Here is a 24,301-nt window from a genome sequence, read left to right as displayed (position 1 = left end):
CTTTTAATTGGCACAAAACTTTTAAATCAAAGTCTTATCCAGTTGGTAACATGGACATTCCTAGAACACTCTCTTAATGTGAATAATCCTGGCTTTTCTTTAAGAATGATTTTGGTTGATTTGTCATCTGTAAATACCAATGAGAAGACAACCAGGAATGTGCCACACTATTACATTATTATGCTTTCAAAGTGATAATCATATAAATTTCTATCAGAGAAGATTTTGTGTCTCTTTGTGTGTGTATTGTATTTGTATATGTGTGTATATATGTGTAGATATATATGTGTGTATATGTATTTATCTTATCTGTTTATCTATCCTCCTTCCCTTAAGAAATGTTTTATAGTAGCCTATCTTAACATAATAGAAGCAGTAATTAAATTCTGAGCTAAAGAAAAAAAAATAAAAAGCCCACTTGTGTAATGATCGTAAAGAAACTGAGCAAGGAAGAAATGTGATTGGATGAACCCTAAACAAATTAGAAACCCCTGATCAGCTTGTGAACCCAGGTCCCTGGTAGTCTGTGGTGCTGGAGATATTCAAGTTCCTACCAATGAACATTTCAGTGTATATTAAAGTTCATGCAAACAAGTGAGACTTAAGGTACTAAAATTCTACTGCTTTATTTCACCATGGTCTTAGGTCTCAACTTCATATTTATTAGCACTGTTCCAGTCACATCTATTTCTCTCTACATAATATATAGGTGAAGAACATAAATATTATTTAGAGAAATTTGAAATTACATCATCAAATATTTTTCCGCTGTGCTTTATGGAGATTAAAAAATATCTTTATATCCTAGGCTATTCTCAGATCTAAAATAATTACTCTAGGAAATACAGCAACTCTAAATAATTGAATGTACATTGTAGCCAAATGACAACTATTAATATAATTCAAAACAATTATAGTCACCAAGACAGACAGAGAGACAACAGACACACCCACACTCACACCTACTTGAACATATTAGAGAAATAAAGACAGACCAATTTGTCATATGTTGCTGGGGAGGAGTGGGATAAAGGTCACTTATATTTTAGAGTTTTCCAGCCAGCATATCAGTTGTAATTTACAGAAAACAAAGGACCTTCTGGGAATGAAATTTAAAAGAATTTTTTTATAAAAATATCTCTAAAATTCTTTTTTTTTAATTTAAAAATATTTGTATTTAAAGTTTTGCATTTCAAATTCTATCTTTTCTTTCCCTCCTTTATTCCCTTTTTTTCTGAGATGGTAAACAATCAGATATAGGTCATACATGTGCAATCATAAAAAATATTTCCATATTAGTTATTTTGTACAAAAAGACTCAAATAAAAGAAAAAATCAAAGTGAAAAATAGCATGTTCTAGTCTGTATTCAATAAATACCAATTCTTTCTCTGAAGGCAGATAGCATGCTTCATTATTAGTTCTTTGGGATTGTCTTGGATCACTGTATTGCTGAGAATAGCTAAGTCATTCACAGTTCATCAAATAATATTGCTCTTGCTGTGTACAACATTCTCCTGGTTCCATTCACTTCACTCAGCATCAGTTCATTTAAGCCTTTTCAGTTTTTTTTTTTTCCCGAAACCATTCTGCATATCATTTCTTACAGCACAATAATATCCCTTACAATTTTATATCACAGTTTTTTAGCCATTTCCAAATTGATTTCCTTTGATTTCCAATACTTGAGGAGCTATTAAAAGGGAGCTATAAACATCTTTGTAAATGTGGATCCTTTTCCCTTTTTATAATCTCTTTGGGATACAAATAGTAGTGATACTGCTGGATCAAAGTGTACATACAGTTTTATAACTCTTTGGGCATAATTCCAAATGGCTCTCCAGAATGGCTCAACCAACAGTGCACTAGTTTCCCAAATTTCTCACATCCTTTCCAACAATTAACATTTTTCTTTTTTCTCTTATTAGTCAATTTGATAGGTTTAAGATGGTACCTCAGAGTATTTTCACTTTCATTTGTCTGATCAAGAGTAAGTTAGAACATTTTTTCATTTGAATACATATAGCTTTGATTTTTGTCTAAAAACTGCTTTTTCATATTTCATAAGTATTTATAAATCAAGGAATGACTTGTATATTTATAAATTTTACTCAGTTCTCTCTATATATGAGAAATGGGATCTTTATCAGAGATACTTATTGCCAATTTATTATAGGAGTTTTCTGCTTGTATATAATCAATGTTATCTATTTTACATTTTGTAATGCTCATTAAATCATCTTTAGTTCAAAATTATTCTATTATTCATAAATCTGACAAACTATTCCATGTTCTCTTAATTTTCTTAGGTATCTCTATTCATGTGTAAATCATATAATTTTGACTTAACCTTGGCATATAGTTTGAGATGCTGGAATATATCTAGCTTTTGCCATATGGTTTTACAGTTTTTCCAGAAAATTAGTATTCCCCATTCCACTCTTTGGTATAATATGACTTGTACGTCATCAATTCCACACATTCATCATTCTACTTCTTTTATTCTCCTAATTATAACTATTTTTCCAATTACATGTAAATATAGTTTTCAATATTCACACTTTTTTCTCTTCCTCTTTTCCCACCCCCTCCTCAAGATAGCAAATAATCTAATGTACAATCATTTCAAACATTTTTATATAAGTAATGTTGGGGAAAAATCAGAATTAAAGATAGAAAAAAATGAGAAAGAAAAAAATGAAAATAGCATGTTGTTACCTGAATTCAGTCTCCATAGTTCTTTCTTTAAATATAGATGGCATTTTCCATCACAAGTCTATTAGAATTGTTTTGGATCACTGTATTGATGTGCAGAGCTAAGTCTATCATAATTGATCATCACACAATGTTGCCATTACTGTGTATAAGATTATCTTGGTCTGCTTACTTCACTGATATATATCAGTTTATATATAAATCTTTACAATTTTTTTTTTCTGAAATCAGTCTATTCATCGTTTTTTTATATGACAACAGAATTCTATTACATTCATGCACCATAACTTATTCATCCATTCTCCAAATGACGAGTATCTCCTTAATTTCCAGTTTCTGATCACCAGGAAAAAGAGTACTATGAACATTTTTGCACATGTGAATACTTTTCCATTTTTTAATGATCTCTTTGGAATACAGAAAATAGTGGTCTTGCTGGATGAGAAAGTAAGCACAGTTTTATAGCATTTTGAGAATAGTTCTGAATGACACTCCAGAATGTTTGGACCATTTCTTAACTACATCAATGGTACACTGGTGTTCCATATTCCCTTGAATATTTATCATTTTCTTTTCCTGTTATGTTAGTCAGTCTGATAGGTATGCAGTGGCACTCAGAGCAGTTTTAATTTGCATTTCTATAATCACTAACCACTGTATTTCTTAGCCAGTATCAGATTGTTTTGATAATTAGTATTTTATAATTCAGTTTGAGATCTGGTACAGCTAGATTATCTTCTTTTATTTTTCTTTTCATTGATTCATTTGATATCTTTAAGCTTTTATTCTTCCAGATGAATTTTGTAACTAATTTTACTAGATCTATAAATAATATTTTCAAAGTGTGATTTGTATGTCACTGACAAATAATTTAATTTGGGAGGAATTATCATTTGTATTATATAGAATTGGCCAATTCATGAACAACTGCTATTTTTCTAATTGTTTAGATCGGACTTTATTTTTGTAAGAACTATTTTATTGTTGTGTTCATAAAGTTCTTGGTTTGTGTTGTGAGGTAGACAAGTATTTTATATTATCTACAATATCAAATTTCTTTTATATCCCTTACTGTTAGACTCTATTGATAATATATAGAAATGTTGAAGGTTTATGTGGAGTTATTTTGTAACCTGCAACTTAGCTTAAATTATTAATAATTTCAAATGTGTTTTTTATTTGATCCTCTTGAATTTTTTAAGTATAACATCATATCATTTGCAAAGAGTGATAACTTCAAAATATTTTATTCTTATTCTAATTCTTTTAATTTTTTTTCTTATTGATAGAGCTAACAATTCTTGTACCAGGGTAAATAATAGAGGTGGTGATGGCCATTCTTGCAATTGCATCAAGAAGGTTTCTAGCTTATCCCCAGTACAGATAATGCATTCTGATGTAAAACCATCTTTTTAAGGTATGTTCATTTATTCCTATGCTTTCCCATGTTTTTAATAGGAATGGGTATTGTATTTTATCAAAGGATTTTTCTTTCTTTATTGAGATAATCACATGATTTCTGTTGGTTTTGTTACAGATAGGGTCAATTATTCTATAAGCTTTTCTAATATCAAACCAGCACTATATTCCTGGTATATTTCCAACTGGGTCAAAGTATATGATGCATTTGATATATTGCTGTAATCTTTTTTGCTAGTATTTCATTGAAATTTTTGGATCAATATTTATAAGGGAAATTGATCTGTTATTGTCTTTCTTTGCTTTGTATCCTTCTAATTTAGATATTATTATTATATTTAAGCAAAACAAAGAAATTTGGTAGTTTTCCTTTTTTACCTATCTCTCAATACGATTAGAATTTGCTTGTAAATCCATCTCATCCTGGATATTTTCTCAAGAATTTCAATGATGGATTGTTTAATTTATTTTCTTAAGATTACATTATTTAATCACTTTATGTCTTCTTCCATTAATCTAAGTAATTTATTTTTAAAAAGATATTCATTAATTTCTGTTAGATTATCAGATTTAATGATGCATACTTGGACAAAACAACTCCTAACAATTGCCTTAATTTCCTTGTCATTGGCGATGAATCCACTCCTTTCATTTTTGATCCTAGTAATTTGGTTTTCTTTCTTTTTTAAAATCAAATTAAACAATGATTTATCTATTTTAATGGTTTATTCATAAACCAGCTTCTCATTTTATATATTAGTTCCATTTTCAGTATTTCTAATTTGTTGTTTAATTAGAGATCTGTAATTTGCTCTTTTCTAGTTCATCTCTCACTTTTTAAATTCTATGCCCAATTTATTCATCTGTTTTTTCTCTGTTTTCTTGATGTAATTAGAAATATAAATTTTTCCCTGACTACTGCTTTGATTGTATCCCATACATTTTGGTATATTGTCTCATTGATATTATTTTTTAAAAATAAAATTATCAATTGTTTTTATGATTTGTTTTTTAACCTACTTTTTTTAGGATTAGATTATTTAATTTCCAGTTAATGTTTAATATTACTTTGCATTGTTCATCATTAAACATAACTTTTATTGCACTATGATTTGAAAAAAGTTACAATTGCTACTGCTTTTATTCATTTTGTTGTGGGGTTTTCATGTTCTAATACATGGTTGATATTTTTGTGTAAGTGCCATGTACTGCTGAGAAAAAAAAAATAGATTCTTTTCTATTTTCTATTCAATTTTATCCAAAGATCTTTCTTATCTGACTTTTTCAGTTTTATTCACCTCAACTTATGCTTTATTTCTTTACTTTGAGGGAGGTTAGATTTATCTAGTTCTGAGAGAGGAAAGTTCAAGTCCTCTAATATTATTTTATTATCTATTCCTTCCTGTAGCTCATTCAACTTTTCCTTCAAAAATCTAAATACTATAGCATCTGAGCATATCTTTACTATTGATGTGAGTTCATTGACAACATACCTTTAAGCAAGATATAATTTCTTTCTTTTAATTGGAAACATATTTTGTTTTGTTTTGTCTGAGATCATGATTGGTACCCCTGCTTTCTTTGTTTCAGCTTAAACATAATAGATTCTGTTCTAGATCTTTACATTTATATTCTGGTATGTCTCTGCTTCAAATGTGTTTCTTATAAACAACATACCACAGAATTCTAGTTTTTAGACCATTCAATCTGCTTCTGTTTTGTAGATGAATCCATTCCATTCACTTTTATAGTTGTGATAATTAACTTTTTTTTTATTTCTCTTTGTGGTATTTCTTGATTGTTTATTCCCCCCTCCCAGCCTTTTACTTCACACCCTTTACATCTAGAAAAATGATTTACTTCTGATCACTTTTTTCAATATACCTTTTTTTATTTTTTTAGTCCTTCCTTCTTCTCCTACTTCTATTACTCCTGTCACTTTTTTACATCCTTTTAGGATAAGATTAACATATCCAAATGATTTTTCATGTTATTCCCCATTTGAACCAATCTTGACAAGTACTGTTGGTCAACTCCTTTTCTCCCATCATACTATTCATTATAGTATTTTTTCCCTGCCTCTCTTATGTGGAAATATTTACTTCATTCTACCTTCCCCCAAACTATCTTTTTCCAAGGGTACTTTTTTTACACCTTTATTTTGTTTTTAGGGTATACCATTGCAAAAAAAAAATCACTTTATATCCACATCCTTTGTTTACATATCCTTCTAATTGCCTTTATACTAATAAAGTTACATTACAAATATTATTTGTCATATAGAAATATAAAAATGTCGGACATTATTGTATTTATTTTCTCTTTCTTGTGTCTTTTAAAATCTTTTTATGCATTCCTTGAATCTTTTATTTGGAAGTCTTTTTTTTTTTAATTTGGTTCTGGTCTTTTATTAAGAAATGATGGAAAATCCTCTATTTTGTTAAATATCTATTTTTTCCTTCAAAAATTATATTCAATTTTGCTGGTTATATGATTCTTAGTTATATTTCTAACTCCTTAATCTTCTGATATATCTGATACTTTCCAGTACTTTAATGTGAAAGTTGCTAACTCTTGGATAATTCAGACTATAGCTCCACAATATTTAAATTGTTTCTTTTTTGCTGCCTGCAATGCTTTACCCTTGAACTTGGCTATGATTTTCATGTTACTATCTCTCTCTCTCTTTCTCAGATGCATTCTTTCAATTCCTTTTTTGCCATCTGGTTCTAATATATCAGGGTAGTTTTATTTTATGTCTAAAGATGTTTTATAGTCTTTCTTTCCTTTTCTTTTTTCCCCCAAGGCTTTCAGGTAATCCAATAATTTTCATATTATCATTCCTAGATCTATTTTCTAGGTCAGTTGTTTTTCCAATGAGAAAATTTATACTTTCTTCTTTTTTAACTTATTTGGTTTTGTTTTATTGTATCTTGAAGTTTTATAGTGATTAGTTCCCACTTGTTTTATTCTATTTTTTAAGGAACTATTTTCTTCATTAAGCTTCTGTTTTTCCTTTTCCATTTGCCAATTATATTTTTAGGGGCATCTTTTCATTGGTAAATTTTTGTATATATTTTCCAATACCATTGACTCTTTTTTATGATTCTCTAGGATTATTCTTATTTCTCTTCCAAATTGTTTCTTTTAAATTTTTTAAATTTCATTTTAAAAGTTCTTTTTAAGTTCTTCTTGGATTCCTTTTTGGGGTTGACACTAAATTTCATCTTTTCTCTGAGGCTTAATGTGCAGCCATTTTGACACTATTATTTTTTTTTTCTAAGTTTTTGCCTTGATTCTCCCATCACCAAAGTAACTTTCTTTTAAAAATAAATTAAACAAATTACTTTATTTTTAAAGCACATTTGCTTTGTGAATTATGTTGGAAGAGAAAAATCAGAATAAAAGGGGAAAACCACAGGAGAGGAGTTAAAAAAAAAAAACAGAAAAAAAAAAAATGAAGTGAACATAGCACGTGTTGATTTACATTCAATCTCCATAGTTTTTTTGAGGATGCAGACAACATTTTCTATCCAAAGTTTTTGGGGATTATCTTGGATCACTGAACCACAGAGAAGAACTAAGTCTTTCATAATTGATCATTGCACATTTTTGCTGTTATTGTGTACAATCGTTTTCTGGTTCTGCTAGTTTTGCTCAATATCAGTTCATATGCTCATATATATCATTCTAAAATCAACTTATTCATCATTTTTATAGAACAATAATATTCCATTTCCTAATTCATAGGTACCTAATCAAACTCAATTCTTTGCTACCACAAAAAGAATTGTTACAAGTATTTTTGCACATGGGTCCTTTTTACTCCTTTGTGATTTCCTTGGGGTAGTGGCACTACTAGCTCAAAGGGTATGCACAGTTTTATAGCTCTTTGGGGATATTTCCCAAAATTGCTCTCTAGAATGGTTGGATCATTTCACAAGTCCATCAATAATGCATCAGTGTTCCAGGTTTCCCATATCTATTTCCACATCGATCTTCACTTTTTCCTGTCATGTTAGTCATTTTGAGAAATGTGAAGTGGTACTTCAGAGTTGTTTAGTTTGCATTCGTCTAATCAATAATGATTTAGAGCATTTTTTCATATAATTATGATGACAAATTTCATTGTATGAAAATTGTCTGTTCATATCCTTTGACCATTTATCACCTGGGGAATGGCTTGTATTCTTATTAAAATGACACAGTTCTTTATACATTTTAGAAATGAGAACTTTATCATGAATGCTTGCTGTATAATTTTTTTCACAGCTTTGGATTTTCTTTTTAATCTTGTTTCTGTTAGTTTTGTTTGTGCAAAACCTTTTTTTATTAATTTTATGTAATCAAAATTGTCCATTTTGTCTTTCATAATGTTTTTTAGTTCTTTTTTCATGATGAATTCCTCCCTTCTCCAAAAATCTGACAGGTGAATTATCCTTTGCTCTCCTAATTTACTTATGGTATTACTCTTTATGCTTAAATAATGTTCCCATTTTGACCTTATTTTGTTATGGGGATGTGAGACATAGGTTTATGCCAAGTTTCTGACATATTATTTTCCAGTTTTTCCAGAAATTTTTGTCATATGATGAATTTTTATCGCAGAAACTGAAGTTGTGCAGTTTATCAAATGCTAGATTACTATGGGTATTGATTGCTGAGTTATGTGCATTCAATCTAACTCCATTGATTCACCACACTATTTTTTAGGCAGTACCAAATGGTTTTGACTGCTGTTTTTTAATAATAGATATTTTTTGGTCTAGCACTGCTAAATCACCATACTTCGTATTTTTTCCCATTAATTCTTTTGCTATTCTTGACATTTTGTCCTTCCAAATGAATTTTGTTATTATTTTTCCAGTTCTATAAAATAATTTTTTGGCAGTTTGATTGGTATGGCAGTGAACTTGTAGACATATTTAGGCAGAATTGTCATTTTTATATTAGTTTGGCCTACTTATGAGCAATTGATAATTTTTCAGTTACTTAAATCTGACTTTATCAAAATAAGTTTTTTTCAGTCAAACTCTTTTATTCTTGTTTTCTTTGTTGTTATTGTTCATGTCCTCTGTTTTTTTGTTCATTTTCTTCTTTGTTTTTTGTTTGATATCTTTATGTGAGAGGGTACTATCTCAGGCTTTTTTTCCCCTGGGTTTTAGTTCTTGCAACTGGCTTTGAGTGGGTTTCAGGGTTTTTTCTTTGCTTTCTCTGGAGTATAGGCTTCCCTTCTGCCAGGAAGTACTGAAGGGTGGAGCGCTCCCTTTGGTCTCCCCTAAACCCTGGGCCAGGGATTAGAAATGGATTTAAGACTTTTGTGGTGTGGGTCCTAGGGTGGGAGTCATTTGTCTAGGAAGCTGCAGGTTAGCAGGACAATGGAGCCTCTTTGATGAATAGTCCCAGTCTTGGAGTTTTTTGTTGGGCCCCTTCTGTGAGGCTGGTTGCTACTAATATTCTTGGACCTTGTTCCCCTTCCCAACCCAGTGGGCCAGATCTTTTTTTGCCAATCTGGTAAACTGCTTTCCTTCTAGATCAATTGTGAGACAGCTTTGTGTGGGACAGTGACCCAAATTAAAATCAGAGACCCTCAAAGTGAAAAAAAAAAGGGGGATTTATTGAATTCTCCAGAGAAAGGGCAACTCCCAACAGACAAGGTTTCAGTAGAGGAGTGCAAACTGCAAACTGCAAATACAGGATTATATAGACCCTAACCAGTAGCCTCCACCCCACCCTCTGACCTTTTCTCTCATTGGTTGGAGAGTTCTAATTTACCCAGAGAATAAATATGGATCCTAAAACTATAACCATATTAGGTACTTAAATGCTAATGAAAAGGTGGGAGGAGAGAAAGGTGGGAAATGTTTATCTAAGATAGTGGAACACTTGCAGCTTTTAGTTATTAGCTCAACATGTTATTGCAAAGTCTCAAGTCACATTTAGGGCATAGGTGGAAGCCACATCCTTATGAGAAATCTTCAGTTTATCCCATACAGTTTTCTAGGTGTTTAGAAAGGAATTTGGGAGGTCTTCAGAGAATTCCTTTATTTCTCCACCATGTTGTTACAGGAAGAAAATTCTTTTTAAAGAAGAACCCTAAGGGTATTTACTTCAGGCAGGAAATATAAGACAAAAACAAAATCGAGTTTTTTGGCCATAAGTTAGCTGAGTTGACCTGAGAGATAAAGGGGAAGCAGTAGAGAACAGCAGAAAGCAGCTTCAATAAAGTAAGTTCAGCAAGCTGTTCGTCAGAGAAGTTAACAGAAAACTTCTAAGCATGTGAAAGGGCAGTTCTCTCTCACTTGTTTTTGACCTTCTGACAAAACCTGACTGGAAGGAAGAATTTCTTCGCCTTTAGTTGAGAGAACTGACTGGGAAAACTACAGGGAACTTCACAGCTATTGGATAAGAAGCTTCAATGCTGACTGAGGATGTTTGTAACCTTCCTTACCAGCAAACAGTTTGCTAACTACAAAACCACTTTTGAGTTTCAGAAGATAACACATCAGTTGAAAAGCCACAGATGAAGGCTGAATGTGTTGTAGTCTCTCCACTACAGGTGAGAGGCTTATTGACTACAACTATCCCACATTGAATGGTTGTGGTCAGTAAAAGAATTATATCCACATTACTACTGAAGGTTGTTTGAGGTTATGAGGTGAAAATAAAGTTGAGGAGAAGTGAACTACAACACCTGGGAAAGAGAGACAGAGAGCAACATCTAGCAGTGAGAACAGAAAAACAATTCCTGTAATAAGGTGGGGTAAAAAAGCTGGCACAGCAGGGAGGATCATTATGACATCAATAAAAGATCACTTTATTGCAGCTGAGGCTAGTGAATTTCTGTACTATACATATAACCTGGTCATGCATTTTTCTTTCTTTTTTTTTTCCTAGTCTAGGAGGATGTTTACATGGCTCCTGTACTGGTCACATAGAAATCTTTCCTACTGAGTATGTATGGATTAATGGTAGAATGAACTCAAGGTTTACGGGGGAGAAATTCAGTAAAATAATTGATTGGGGCTCAAGATCTGTGATTGAGAAGATTCTGACCTAAAATTTGGCAAAAGTAACTGGACTGAGCAAAATTAGGAGTGCAAACACATATTTACATCATATTATATTATATCATATATTATGACAGGTTATATATTATCATATATATATATATATCATAATCATCTTATGGTATATTCACTATTTGCATATTTCATTTGGATAATATATATTCATATGTGCACCTATTTTATATACACAAAAATATATATACCCATGTATATATATATATATATATATATATATATATATATATGTAGATATAGCTATCTCTAGTTATTTATCTCTATCTATGGTCACTGGCATTTATATAGACTTTTTTTTTGTTTGTCTTTTTTCACAGACTTTTAAAAAAATTCAATTCCCAGCAACTAAGACATTTTCTTCAAAATCATAGTTTTTTTATTTACCACTACTATCAAAAAAGATATAACCAAAGATACTTCAGGTTTGAAGGAATATTCCTTTATCTAATTTTCTATACTTACCCTCTACTCCATTTCCCAAGTCAAACTTAAAAACCTAAGTTTTCTCACATTTGCTTTCCCCTAAAATGTGTATGGTAGTTGGATCACTTATAATCTTGTGGCTGTATCATTTTCATTAGGACCTTGAAACTTTTGCTTAAGTTATTCTTCCTCTTTGAAAAGTCCTAGCCTCCACCTCTGGGATTATCTAAATTTAACTATCTTTCAAGGATATCTTTAAAACCAATATCATCTGTAAAGCCCTCCATAATATTTTAACCCTCAGTAAACTAGATCTGGGATTGAATCTTGTTGTTTTAAGATTTTGGGATAATCACAATTGCAAAGCATAGTAATTGAAAGTGAAGCTAAGCATGGAGCCTTTTAAAAATTATATTTTAAATTCATGAGTAAAAGAGTGCCTTTTGAAGTCTTTACTATAAATTATTTTTTGCTGGTTTGATAACTCATTAACTCATTCATTTTATTGCTATTTAGTACAAAATTATTTTCTTAAGATGAATACAAGAGGGGCAGCTAGGTACACAATGAATAAGAGCACCAGCCCTGAAGTCAGGAGTACTTACTTCAAATCTGGTCTCATACACTTAAAGTCTTAGCTGTGTGACCTGGGGCAAGTCACTTAACCCCAATTGCTTCAGAAAAAAAAATTAAAAATTAAATAAAATTAAAAAGATGAATATGAGATTCTATTTTTAAAATAATAATTTAGATGAATCAGTGTTAATATACTCTCAATTTTTAATTATTGTGGTATGTTCAACTTTGTATACACATGAATTATCAAATGGGATATATTAAATGCTTTGTTTATCTTATTTGGCTTAAATCCTGATCCTTGTTCAGATGAAAATATCCAAAATCATCTAAGCTAAATTTACAGGCTCCCAGACCAGAAAAAGAACATTTTAAAAAGTAAATCATTTAATCAAGACTAAAATAATTAGCAAAGGAATAGGAAATACTCTAAATATTCATACTTCTCAGAGATTAGGTTCTCATGTCAAAGTGAATAATGCAGGAAAATGGGAAGAAAGACATATCAAATGTTTCTTGCATGACTAGAAATAAAGGCAAAAGAAAGATTCACTCCTGTTACATCTGAAGGCCCCTTCTTACACAATCTCAGGTATAGTGGAAGGTCTCAGTTCCTCTCAACTTGTTCTTGATATCTACAAAGGGAAAACTCTTTTTCTTCCTCTCATTTTATCTGATAGAATCATGTTCATATTTCCACATGGTTTCTTCTCTCTTTTTTTTGCCACCCTGTACATCTAATATAATCACCCTTATATAATGTTTTATAAGAAAGTTCTTGAAACTTCAATGAGCTTAATCCTTGAGCTTCAACATCATATAAGAAATATTATCTGTTTTCTTTGAGTACTTTATTAGAGTTATAAATGACCAAATGTATTTTTTTTCAGTACTAGAATGAAAAAAATCGCATTTAAAATGGCTACCTTCAGGTGCACTGAAAAGTGTGTCATTTAGCATTCCTTTTGGATTCATACACTGAGAGGCTTATATTTTACCTAGCTATATATTGCTAATTAAACAAATAAAATGCCAACAATATTAATAGATAGTTTTTATGTGGTGCTTTAGGATTTGCAAAGCACTTTATGGATATTATCAGTTTTGATACTTACACAATCTTGGGAGATAATGGCTATTACTATCCCTATTTTACAGATGAAGAAACTGAGGCACAGAAACATTAAATGACTTAATCAGCCTAACATAGTATATAGATAACTAAGACCATTTTGGAACTTGGGGCTTTTTCTCATTGAGGCACCTAGCTGTCAGTGTAATGCTTAAATTTTAATGTAGTTGTTTCATTCATGTTTGATTTTTTGTGATCCCATTGGAGGCTTTCTTGTCAAAGACACTGGAGTGGTTTGCCACTTCCTAGAATCTCCAGATCATTTTAAAGATGAGAAAATTAAGACCAATAGAATTAAGTGATTTGTCTAGAGTCACACAGCAAGTAAGTATTTGGGTCCAGATTTGAAGGCAGGTTCTTCTTCCTGTCTTCTCAACCGGCACACTATCCATTCTATCCAGTGTTAAAATAGTTTAGTTTTAAACTATTTTAAATGAATTTAAACTAATTTAAACTATTTTAACTAAAACAGTTAATTGAATAATGGGGTGTGACTATGAATTATAAGGGCATTTCTCAGAAGACTTTTTCTAGGCTTCTTACCCTCTCTGGCACCACCCACTTATTCATAATTAGATCTTCCCGGCTCCTCTGGAAATTAAAAAAAAAAAGTTAGAGAAACTTTGGTATCATGGAAAGCACATTTCTCTGACTTTTGAGGGATTTAAAAATGAAAAATGCATTTTATTTTCTGGCAAGGGCAAAAGCAGCAGAATTGCTGGTTACATTGAATAACTGCCCAAATCCTATAGTTTGGGAGATTTATTATATTCCATGTTTTTATACATTACTACTAGTGCTTAGTAGATTTTTGTGAAATTACATTAAATTTATATCATATAATATATCCTCATTTATTGAGTCCATAATAAAACCCCATAATAATATTCTATGACTAAACAAAAAAAATGCATGCTAATGATGGTCCTTTAAATGGCCCACACCAATAAAACATAATTCCTTAAAGTCACATAAATTAGGAAACTATTCACATAAATGCTATGCACAACATATAAGTCTAGATTTCTTAGCAAAAAAGGATGAAAATTCAAACACACAATCTGTAAGATGATATGGACTGTGGGTCTTTTCATAAAATCAAGCATGTGAAGGCCAACTTACAGAATAAATTGCATATACACTTGATATATAATTTCAAAAAAATAATAAATGTTGGTACTGGTTAAGAAACAGAAGTAAATCAGTGAAAATGAGTAAGTATACAAGACACAGTAGTGGATGACTATAGTAATCTACCTTTTGATAATTCTAAGACTCCAGCTTTTGGGATAAGAACTCACTATTTAACAAAACACAGAAGGAAGACTGGAAAAAATATGGTAGACCAACATCTCACAACATATACCAATATAAGGGCAGAATGGGAACATGATTTGGACATAAGAAATGATACCATAAGCAAATTAAGGAAGCAAGAGTTTAATTGCCATATCAATGCAAAAGGGAAAATTTATGAGCAAACAGGATAGAGAACATTATGATATGCAAAATAAATAATTTTGATTATATTAAATTTTAAAAAAAGGTTTTACAAAAATCAACACAACCAAGATAATAAGGGGAAGCAGAAAGCTTAGAAACATTTTTTACAGCTATTGTTTCTGATAAAGGCTTCATTTTTAAAATATATAGAGAATTGAATCAAATATAATAAGAATACAAATCATTCCCCAATTGATTAAAGCTATTTGTAGTCATATGAAAAAAAATTCTTTAAATCACTAATAATTAGGCAAATGCAAATTAAAATAACTCTAAGATACCAGGAAAAGTTTGGAGAGAATGTGGTAAAATTGGGATGTTAATGCACTGTTGGTAGAGTTGCCAATTGATCCAATCATTCTGAAGAGCAATTTGGAGCTATGTTCAGTGGGCTTAAAAAAAACTGTGCACACCCTTTGATCCAATCATATCACTACTAGGTCTCTTTCCCAACAAGATCATAAAAAAAGTATACAGGGCCCACATGTACAAAAATGTTTATAGCAGCTCCTTTTGTGTTTACAAAGATTTGGACATTGAAGAGATGCTCATCAACAGGGGAATGGCTAAGCAAATTGTAGCTCCTGAAAGGAATGGGGAGTGAGGGAGGATAGGAAAGAATTGGAATTCAAAATCTTGTGAAGATGAATGTTGAAAACTATCTTTTACATTTAATAGGAAAAAAATACTCTTAAGTTGAAGGGGATTAATAAATGCATCAAAAGTCTTTTTTTTTTTGATGCTCTACAATTTACAAATGATCTCTTCATAAAATTGTGAACTAGTACAAATATTATTGTCTCTTTTTAAATATACAAAGCAAACAAACAAATAGAAATTCAGAAAGTTTAAGTAGGGACTTCTGTTAAATGGGGACTTTTAGGTCAAAGGACAGACAAAATGGAGGAGTAGACACTTTTCTCAAACCTTACAAACCTTCAGATTCTCTAAAAATAAATTATAAATAAGAAACAGATCAATTTCACCTATTTCTACCCTGTAATGCAGAAAGAAATTCAACCTAGTTATTAATCTAGTTAATAACAAAGATAAAAAATCTCTAATATTTAACACATTTATTTAGCAACTAGCCCCTTCATCACCAGTCACTAAGTCCTCTCTACATTGCACATATTCTTCTCTGAATATTCAACAGAACTCAATGCTATTCCACATCCCCCTCCTAGTTATCCTGGTCTAGCTAGAACAATATTGACCGTGTTCTCTGCCACAAGATGAAGCCAGAAAACTGGGAAGTGGAGCAGGATGTATGTTCATCTCTACCAGACCTGAAGTAAAAGTGACTGGCATATAGCTGTGTCCAATTCTGCCCTCCTTCACCAAAGTCATTTGGACCAGATTCCAAGGCTAGTGTAATATGAATTGCCCAGTGCCAATGGAGGCTGAGACAGCTTTGAAGTCTAGTCCCCATGAAACCTCAAATGAAAGGAAGGAGTCAAAAAGTGAGTGATAAGGAAACATAAAGAGGGGAAAAAAAAGACTGAAATTACCAAACAGTTTAGGAAAAAATAAATCTCAGTTTGAAGCCTTGAACACAGAGGAGAAAATATTGAAGGGAATAGGGTCTCAAGATAATTACTGAAAGACAAAGGAATTTTACTACAAATGAGGCACAAGACCTTGTGTTTCCCAAGAGAGCATGGGAAGACAACAGATAACTTTAAATGGTTTAAGAGAAAAGTAAGAATTGTAAAAGCAGAAATTAAGGCCTAAATAGCAATGGACTGAAAGGAAAACAAAACGAAACAAACAAACAAAAAAAAAAAAACAAGCAGATAAATTAAATCTTTAAAATATGACAACAAAGAAACAAAAGCGAAAACAATGAATTGGAAACACAAATAAGGACAACATGAAAGAAGAAACACAAAAAGCAATAATGTTAAAAAAAAAAAACATTACTTACACACATACACACAAATAAACAGCAATTTTAGACGCAACTTACAGATTATATATTTTCCAAAATAACAAAAAAATAAATTAATTCCATATACCACAATAAAAGAATAATGCCAGAAAACTTCCTCAAGCTTTTTTTCTGCTGAACATTAAAAAAAAAAATCAGAATTAAAAAAAAGCACAGATTGCTTTCCAAAAATTTAAATGGTTAACTCTAAAATTGAAGTTTTAGGACTCTGATGGGGCACAGCTGCTTGTGTCTTTTCTTTTTTTTGTCTCCAAGTCCAGTACATCTTATTGCTATTTGTGTAAGAATGACAGCATATATAGTACTGAAAATTACATTATTTTATTCAATATTCAAGATCTAGTTGCTACCTTGAAAGAGAGAAAAATATTCATTGAAACAGAATTTAATATTGAAATCAAGCCTTTTTGTTGATTACAGTCACATGGAAATTTACATTAACATTTCAGTTATATTTAATATCAGCTACTTATCCATTGTAGGAGATAAATATGAAAATTTCAGAAAGTTGAAATTGAATTAATGGTACTTGACTCAAGTTCACAATTTTAAAAAGCCATAGCAAACACTTTCCCCCACTCTCCCTTTCAACAATTTTAGCTGTTCATTATGAACACTGGGATTGCCAAGTAAATTTTTCCTGTTTCCAGAGATATATTTGGTTTCATAATCATATTATATTTATTGTAATTATCAATATGCAATTAGTGTTTCTCTGAATACTGGATTTCCTCTTTTTCTTTTCTCTCCCTCTTTCCTCCAGACATGACAGCTGCACTTTTCAATATTTTAAATAACTATTCAGTGGTTGAATTTGTATGAATTTGAATTTATGTTAATACTTCTAAAAATCTCCAAGTGGCTTTTTTCTTTATTATGTTTATGTGTTTACTTTAAAAATGGAAGGCCACAACAAAGTTTTAGGTCAAACTGTTTCTTTTATTCTTTCCTTTTTTTTTCAAGTGGGCTAATTTTACTTTTAAGTGTAAAGAAAATAAATTTTTAAAAAAGACTTGGGAAAAAATAATGATCTAGCATATTCTGGACCTGTAACCATAGTGGATAGTTTTTTTTTTTTTTAATTGTCTTAGGTCCTGCCTTTTTTTTTTGGAATATAAAATACTGTCAATGTTTGTTTAGTACCTCTAGTAAGACTGATAGACATAGAGTTAGAATGAAAGATTCATTTATAAACATGAAGGCAGGTTCATAAAGAATACTTGACTGATCACTAAAAATATCCAAGGACATGAATAAAAGAACTATTATTTTTTCAAGAGGTCATTCAAAAAATGTGTTATTTGGCATTCAGAGTCCCATAGTCTGGCTTCCATTTTTCTTTCCAGTTTTATCTACCACAAAATCCCCACTCTAATCATTTTATTTTATTTTACAAACAAGTATAATTTTCTGGATATTCTCTCTTTTTTTTTTTTTGCCTCTACTCCTTTGCTTGTGTCAGTCTTTTCTTTCTGTAATAATCTTTCTATAATAATCTTCCTCAACCTTTCAATGCCTACTAAAACTATATATTAGCCTTCAAGGGTCAGTTCAAAAGCTCTTTCTTTCATGAAACCAATAATACTTATTTGTATCAATTGTTGATTATCTTTTGCCATATTGTACTTATTTGTGTAAAAGTCTTATATACTCCCCCCAGATTATAAATATTTGAAGGACACAATATCTTTACATTCCTTACTGTGCCTAGCATATAGTAACTATTTAATAAGTAGTAATTTAATTAAATCTTTCATTCTTTTCTAAATGAATCATTAGCTTTAAGATCAGCCAATCTTATTATCCATATTTTGAAATCCCTAGAAACAAATGTGGTTTTTCAGTCCTCATATTCCCCCATTTGCATTACCTTTCAGAAATTCCCTAGCCCCCATTTTGAAAGATAGCACTTATATGATATAAAGCACTTAAAAAAAGTTTTCATTTTAATAAGGTATAGCAGAGACCAAACTCATACATGACAATGGTAGTCATTTTGCCATCTAATAACTTTATTGTTTTAGGGGAGTTGTTTCATCACATTGGTTTTATCAAGACTGACAAAACACAATGAATAAAATAATTTAACAACCTTATTATGTGTTTTATGTTTATATGGTAGCTGGGCATATCCTTCTTATATTTGAAAGTCCCTCAGATGGGATTATATCCCAAAGAGATTATAAAGAAGGGAAAGGGACCTGTATGTGCACGAATGTTTGTGGCAGCCCTTTTTGTAGTAGCTAGAAACTGGAAACTGAATGGATGTCCATCAGTTGGAGAATGGCTGAATAAATTGTGGTATATGAATATTATGGAATATTACTGTTTTGTAAGAAATGACCAACAGGATGATTTCAGAAAGGCCTGGAGAGAGTTACATGAACTGATGCTGAGTGAAATGAGCAGGACCAGGAGATCATTATATACTTCAACAACTATACTATATGATGACCAGTTCTGATGGACCTGGCCATCCTCAGCAACAAGATCAACCAAATCATTTCCAATGGAGCAGTAATGAACTGAACCAGCTACACCCAGAGAAAGAAACTCTGGGAGATGACTAAAAAACCATTACATTGAATTCCCAATCCCTATATTTATGCCCACCTGCATTTTTGATTTCCTTCACAAGCTAATTGTACAATATTTCAGAGTCTGATTCTTTTTGTACAGCAAAATAACGTTTTGTTCATGTATACTTATTGTGTATCTAATTTATATTTTAATGTATTTAACATCTACTGGTCATCCTGTCATCTGGGGGAGGAAGTGGGGGGGTAAGAGGTGAAAAATTGGAACAAGAGGTTTGGCAATTGTTAATGCTGTAAAGTTACCCATGCATATATCCTGTAAATAAAAAAAAATAAAAAAAAATAATTAAAATTAATTAAAAATAAAAAAAAAAAAGAAAGAAAGTCCCTCAGAAAACGTATTGCAACTTCAGGTTACTTTTTGATACCACATCTACTGAAAAATGATCTATTATGAGCTCTAACCGGTATATTTACTTGTATTAGATGGTTACAGGACAATAAATAGCTTAGAGCAAAGGCATTTTATAAAATAATATAGTAACAAGAAAAAATAATAAAACATTCATCTCTTAAAAATAGGTAACATTGTCTCATAAATAAAATCACTGTGAATGGGAAGAAGAGTAAACATGTAGAGAATATGTATAGCTAAAGTAGATGTGTGAAGAGAAAGGCATATAGAGAATATGCTTCAAGAGATCAAAATGAGGGACAATTATTGCCACCAGCACTGCAGGGCTACAGTTGTTTTTGTTTTGTTTTGGTGGTCATGTTGTCTTTCTGCTTCTACTTGGACTAGCATCTTCCCTGGTGTCATGACATCAAATCTTTGTTGGATAGTGTTGTGCTACTATCATCAGATTTTAATCTTCTGATGTTTGTAGGACTCTTTTCCATTTTTAGCTTCTGTCTTCTGTTAGGGGCCTTACTTAGGGACTACATCTTTCTTATAAGAGAAATTAGGTATTACGTCATATTCTTGTTACTTTAGACATCTGAGGCTTAAGCTACAGCTCAGTTAAGGGTTCAAGTCCTCCACACAGTATCAGATTAGGGGAAAAGCCCTCATTTGACATATTCCCTTTAAGAAAAAGGAGATTTGCCAGAACTTAGTCTTAACCATGATAATTTTCTTCTCTAAGAATGTCTTGGTCTCTTTACAAAAACAGAAAAAAAAGAAATTGCTGAATATTGCCTATGAGATACCTATGAAGACCTTTTAGATTTATCCTTTTTTAAATGGTCTTTTATTTTTCCAAATACATGCAAAGATAGTTTTCAACATTTACCTTTACAAAAACATGTGTTCCAAATTTTTCTCCCTCTCTTTTCCCAAGACAGCAAGCTCTGATGTTGCCTAAATATGTTCAATTCTTCTAAACATATTTCCATATTTGTGATCCTGAGCAAAAAAAAAAAAAAAAAAAAAAAAAAAAAAAAAAAAAAAAAAAACACTCAAAAAATATGAGAAAGGAAAAAAAAAACTACTACAACAAAAAAAGGTGAAAATACTATGCTTTTATTGACATTCAGTTTCCAAAATTCTCTCTCTAGCTGTGGATAATTCTTTCCATCACAACTCTATTGGAATTGCCTTAAATCATCTCATTGTTTAAAAGATCCAATTTTATCACAGTGTATCTTCACATAATCTTGTTGTTGCTGTGTACAATGCTCACCTCATTTAGTATCAAGTCACATAAGTCTTTCAAGGCTTTTCTGATATCAGTCTGCTTATAATTTCTTATAGAACAATAATATTAGATTACATAAATATACCATAACTTATCCAATCATTACCCAGCTGATGGTCATCTACTAAATTTCTAGATCCTTGATACTACAAAAAGGGTTGCTATATACATTTTTGCACATGTGAGTCCTTTTCCCTCTTTAAATTCTCTTTGGAATATAGACCTAGTATAGACACTATTGGATCAAAGAGTATGCACAATTTGATAGCCCTTAGTGTATAGTTCCAAATTACTCTCCAGAATGATTGTATCATTTCACAACTCTACCAACAATGCATTAATGTCCCAATTTTCCCATGTCCTCTCCAACATTCATCATTATTTTTTCTGGTCATCTTGATAAGTGTAAAGTGGTACCTCAGAACTGTTTTCATTTCTTTTATCAAGAGTGATTTAGAGCATTTTTTTCATATGAGTTGAAAGGGCTTTAATTTCTTCATCTGAAAATTATCTATTGATAGCATTTGATCATTTATCATTTGGAGAATGATTTGTATTCTTAGAAATATGAGTCAATGCTTTATATATCTTAGAAATGAGGCATTTATCAGAAACAATAGTTGAAAATTCCCCCTCTCCCCCAGTTTTCTGCTGAACTTATAATCTTGGCTACATTGGTTTTGCTTCTACAAAACCTTTTTAGTTTAATGTAATCAAAATTATCCATTTTGCATTCCATAATGTTCTCTAGTCCTTCTTTGGCCATAAATTCTTTTTTTCCCACAGATCTGAGAGGTAAATTATTCCTTGTTCTCCTAATTTGCTCATATATCATCTTGTATATCTAAATAATGGACCCATTTCAACCTTATCTTGGTATAATGTATTAGATGTTGCTCATTGCCTACTTTCTGCCATATTATTTTCCAACTTTCCCAGAATTTTTTGTGAAATGGCGAGTTCTTATCCCAGAAGCTGGAGTCTTTGGGTTTATCAAACACTAGATTACTGTAGTCATTGACTATTGTGGATTTTAGACTACCTTTAAACATATTCCCTTTTGCTGGAATGATCCAAATTGTTCCATTTAATTCTCTTAGGAGATTTTTGTATTGGAAGTAGGAGGGGGAAAGGAAGGAAAATAATCTGTCAAATAAATCTCTTAGAAGCTATATTGATTTTAATCCTCATTTTACTCCTTAGTCCTCAAAGATTTTTTTTTTTATCTTCTATAAAATTTAAAGAGAGTGATTTAAAGAACAATTTAAAAACCACATAATTCAATAGGACCTGTGGCTTGATAAAACATCACAATCTACCTCAAACCTTTGTTCTGTCTTCCTTCAGTGATGATCAATCTGTGACCAAAATAATTCTCCTGGGAGATATAGATCGTAGAGAAATTATAGGTTGATTTAGATGTAGATATGTGAGTTTTTGTACTATATGGAGATAGATTCATATATCTTTATTTTTCTCACTGTCTCTGTCTCCTTACATGTCCCTTTTTCAATTAATTATCCATTTTCACTGCATGGAATATCATGCATCCCCAGAGATAAATTAATTACCTGAAATTTCATAAACCTCTAGATTGACTCGTTTTTTTTTTTTTTTTTTTAATAGTATTTTCTCTGTTTCCCTCAGTTACCTCTTCTCTGTGATTGGACAGGTGGAGGGTAGAACAACTCCTCCCAAAGCCAACTTTTCAAAAAGTATTGTGAACTTTCCAGAGAACTCTCCATTTTCTATTAGCAGCTCCACTTCTACGGAGTTTCAACTCCAGGAAACATCATATGCTGGGTCAGTTATCCTCTCCCTTCCTTTCTACACAGACTTTCCCTAGTTTCCATTTTGTGTCTTATTCCTCTATTAGATTGTAAGATTCTTGTGAACAGGGACTGTATTTTGTTGTTGTTTTCCCAGTTTAGAACAATGCCTGGCAACATAATAGATACATAATAAATGTTTATTGAATTGAAATGAATTATCTAGCAGGCTATGTACCATAACTAGTCAGATGGCTGAATAAGATTTTCTAGAGAAGTGTTCTTTCCCCTACAACCCAGTAATAAGCATAATTAGAATATATGTTGATCCATCTATCTATAAAACATGTACACAAAAGTATATAAATGCATAAATTCAATTGTGTATGGGTAGACATTTTATATATATCCACACTTTCATATATATATGTATATATACATACATTAATGCATACATATATATGTACTGTGCATGTATGTACTTATGTATCTGTTTATTTTGAAGGAAGGAAGAAAACAAAGGAAGAAAGGAAGGAATAAAAGAAGGAGAAGGAAAGAAGAAAAAATGAAAAAAGCAAGGAACAATGGAAGGAAAGGAAGATGGAAAAAAGGAAGGAAGGAAGGAAGAAAAAAAGGAAGGAAGGAAAGAAGGAAGGAAAGAAGGAAGGAAATAAGGAAAGAAGGAAGGAAGGAAAGAAAGAAGGAAGGAAGGACGGAAGGAAGGAAGAAAGGAAGGAAGGAAGGAAGGAAGGAAGGAAGGAAGGAAGGAAGGAAGGAAGGAAAGATAAACGCATGGATACATGGATAGATATCAGAATGTCATTGTCTCCCTATAAATCCCAAGCAAAGTTTTAAATCTTTTGCCTAACATTACTGGATTTAATCTGGCCTCATCCTATCATTTCATACACTTTCATATTTATTCTCCACTTTCTATGCCCCATTTCCCATTCAAACTAGATTATTCTTTCCCAATCCCACTTTTGCCACTGCAACCTGGACTGAATGGTTTATACCATTATATCTTTCCCCCTTTCTTGAAAGGTCCTCCCATTAATTTTTGGCCTCTTAAATTTTTGTTTCCTTTAAAAAACAACCTAAGTGTCCCTCTCTGCAGAAAGCCTTCTTTCTTTCCCTTATTCTTCTCTTTCCCTTCTATGCAAAGTAACTTTCCATTTGAAATCTTGCATAGGACTTGGTTTTACATGATGCTAATGAACTTAGCATTCTTAGCATAGAATATTTTGTATTATTGATATCTCTGGCCTCAATATTCCCACTAGGCTGTAAGCTACAAGAGTACATTAGCTTTATCTAATTATTTTCCCCTCCCTGACTCTTCTATAGTATTACTAAATAAAAGTTTATTAAACTAAATTACCTAATATCTCTTTCCCTGAAGTTAGCTAAGTTTATGCGAATACTAAAAATTCTCTTCTTACTGAAGATATATTCCAATAAATCAAAAAAGGGATGTACATATAAAGTACAAGTC

General features: G+C 31.3%; 1 long non-coding RNA gene across 1 annotated transcript; it reads left to right on the top strand.

Moving 5' to 3' along the window:
- Positions 1–10,950: 10,950 nt before the first annotated feature.
- Positions 10,951–23,351, top strand: LOC116421570. The gene is made up of 3 exons (XR_004231979.1): positions 10,951–11,087; positions 22,685–22,840; positions 23,312–23,351. It is a non-coding gene; the product is annotated as an uncharacterized LOC116421570 (long non-coding RNA).
- Positions 23,352–24,301: the final 950 nt, after the last annotated feature.

This window comes from Sarcophilus harrisii, chromosome 2 (assembly GCF_902635505.1).
Source record: "Sarcophilus harrisii chromosome 2, mSarHar1.11, whole genome shotgun sequence".
In the NCBI taxonomy this organism is placed as follows: Eukaryota; Metazoa; Chordata; class Mammalia; order Dasyuromorphia; family Dasyuridae; genus Sarcophilus; species Sarcophilus harrisii.
Note: the sequence above shows the minus strand (reverse complement) of the source record. Positions and strands in the feature narration are given on the sequence as shown.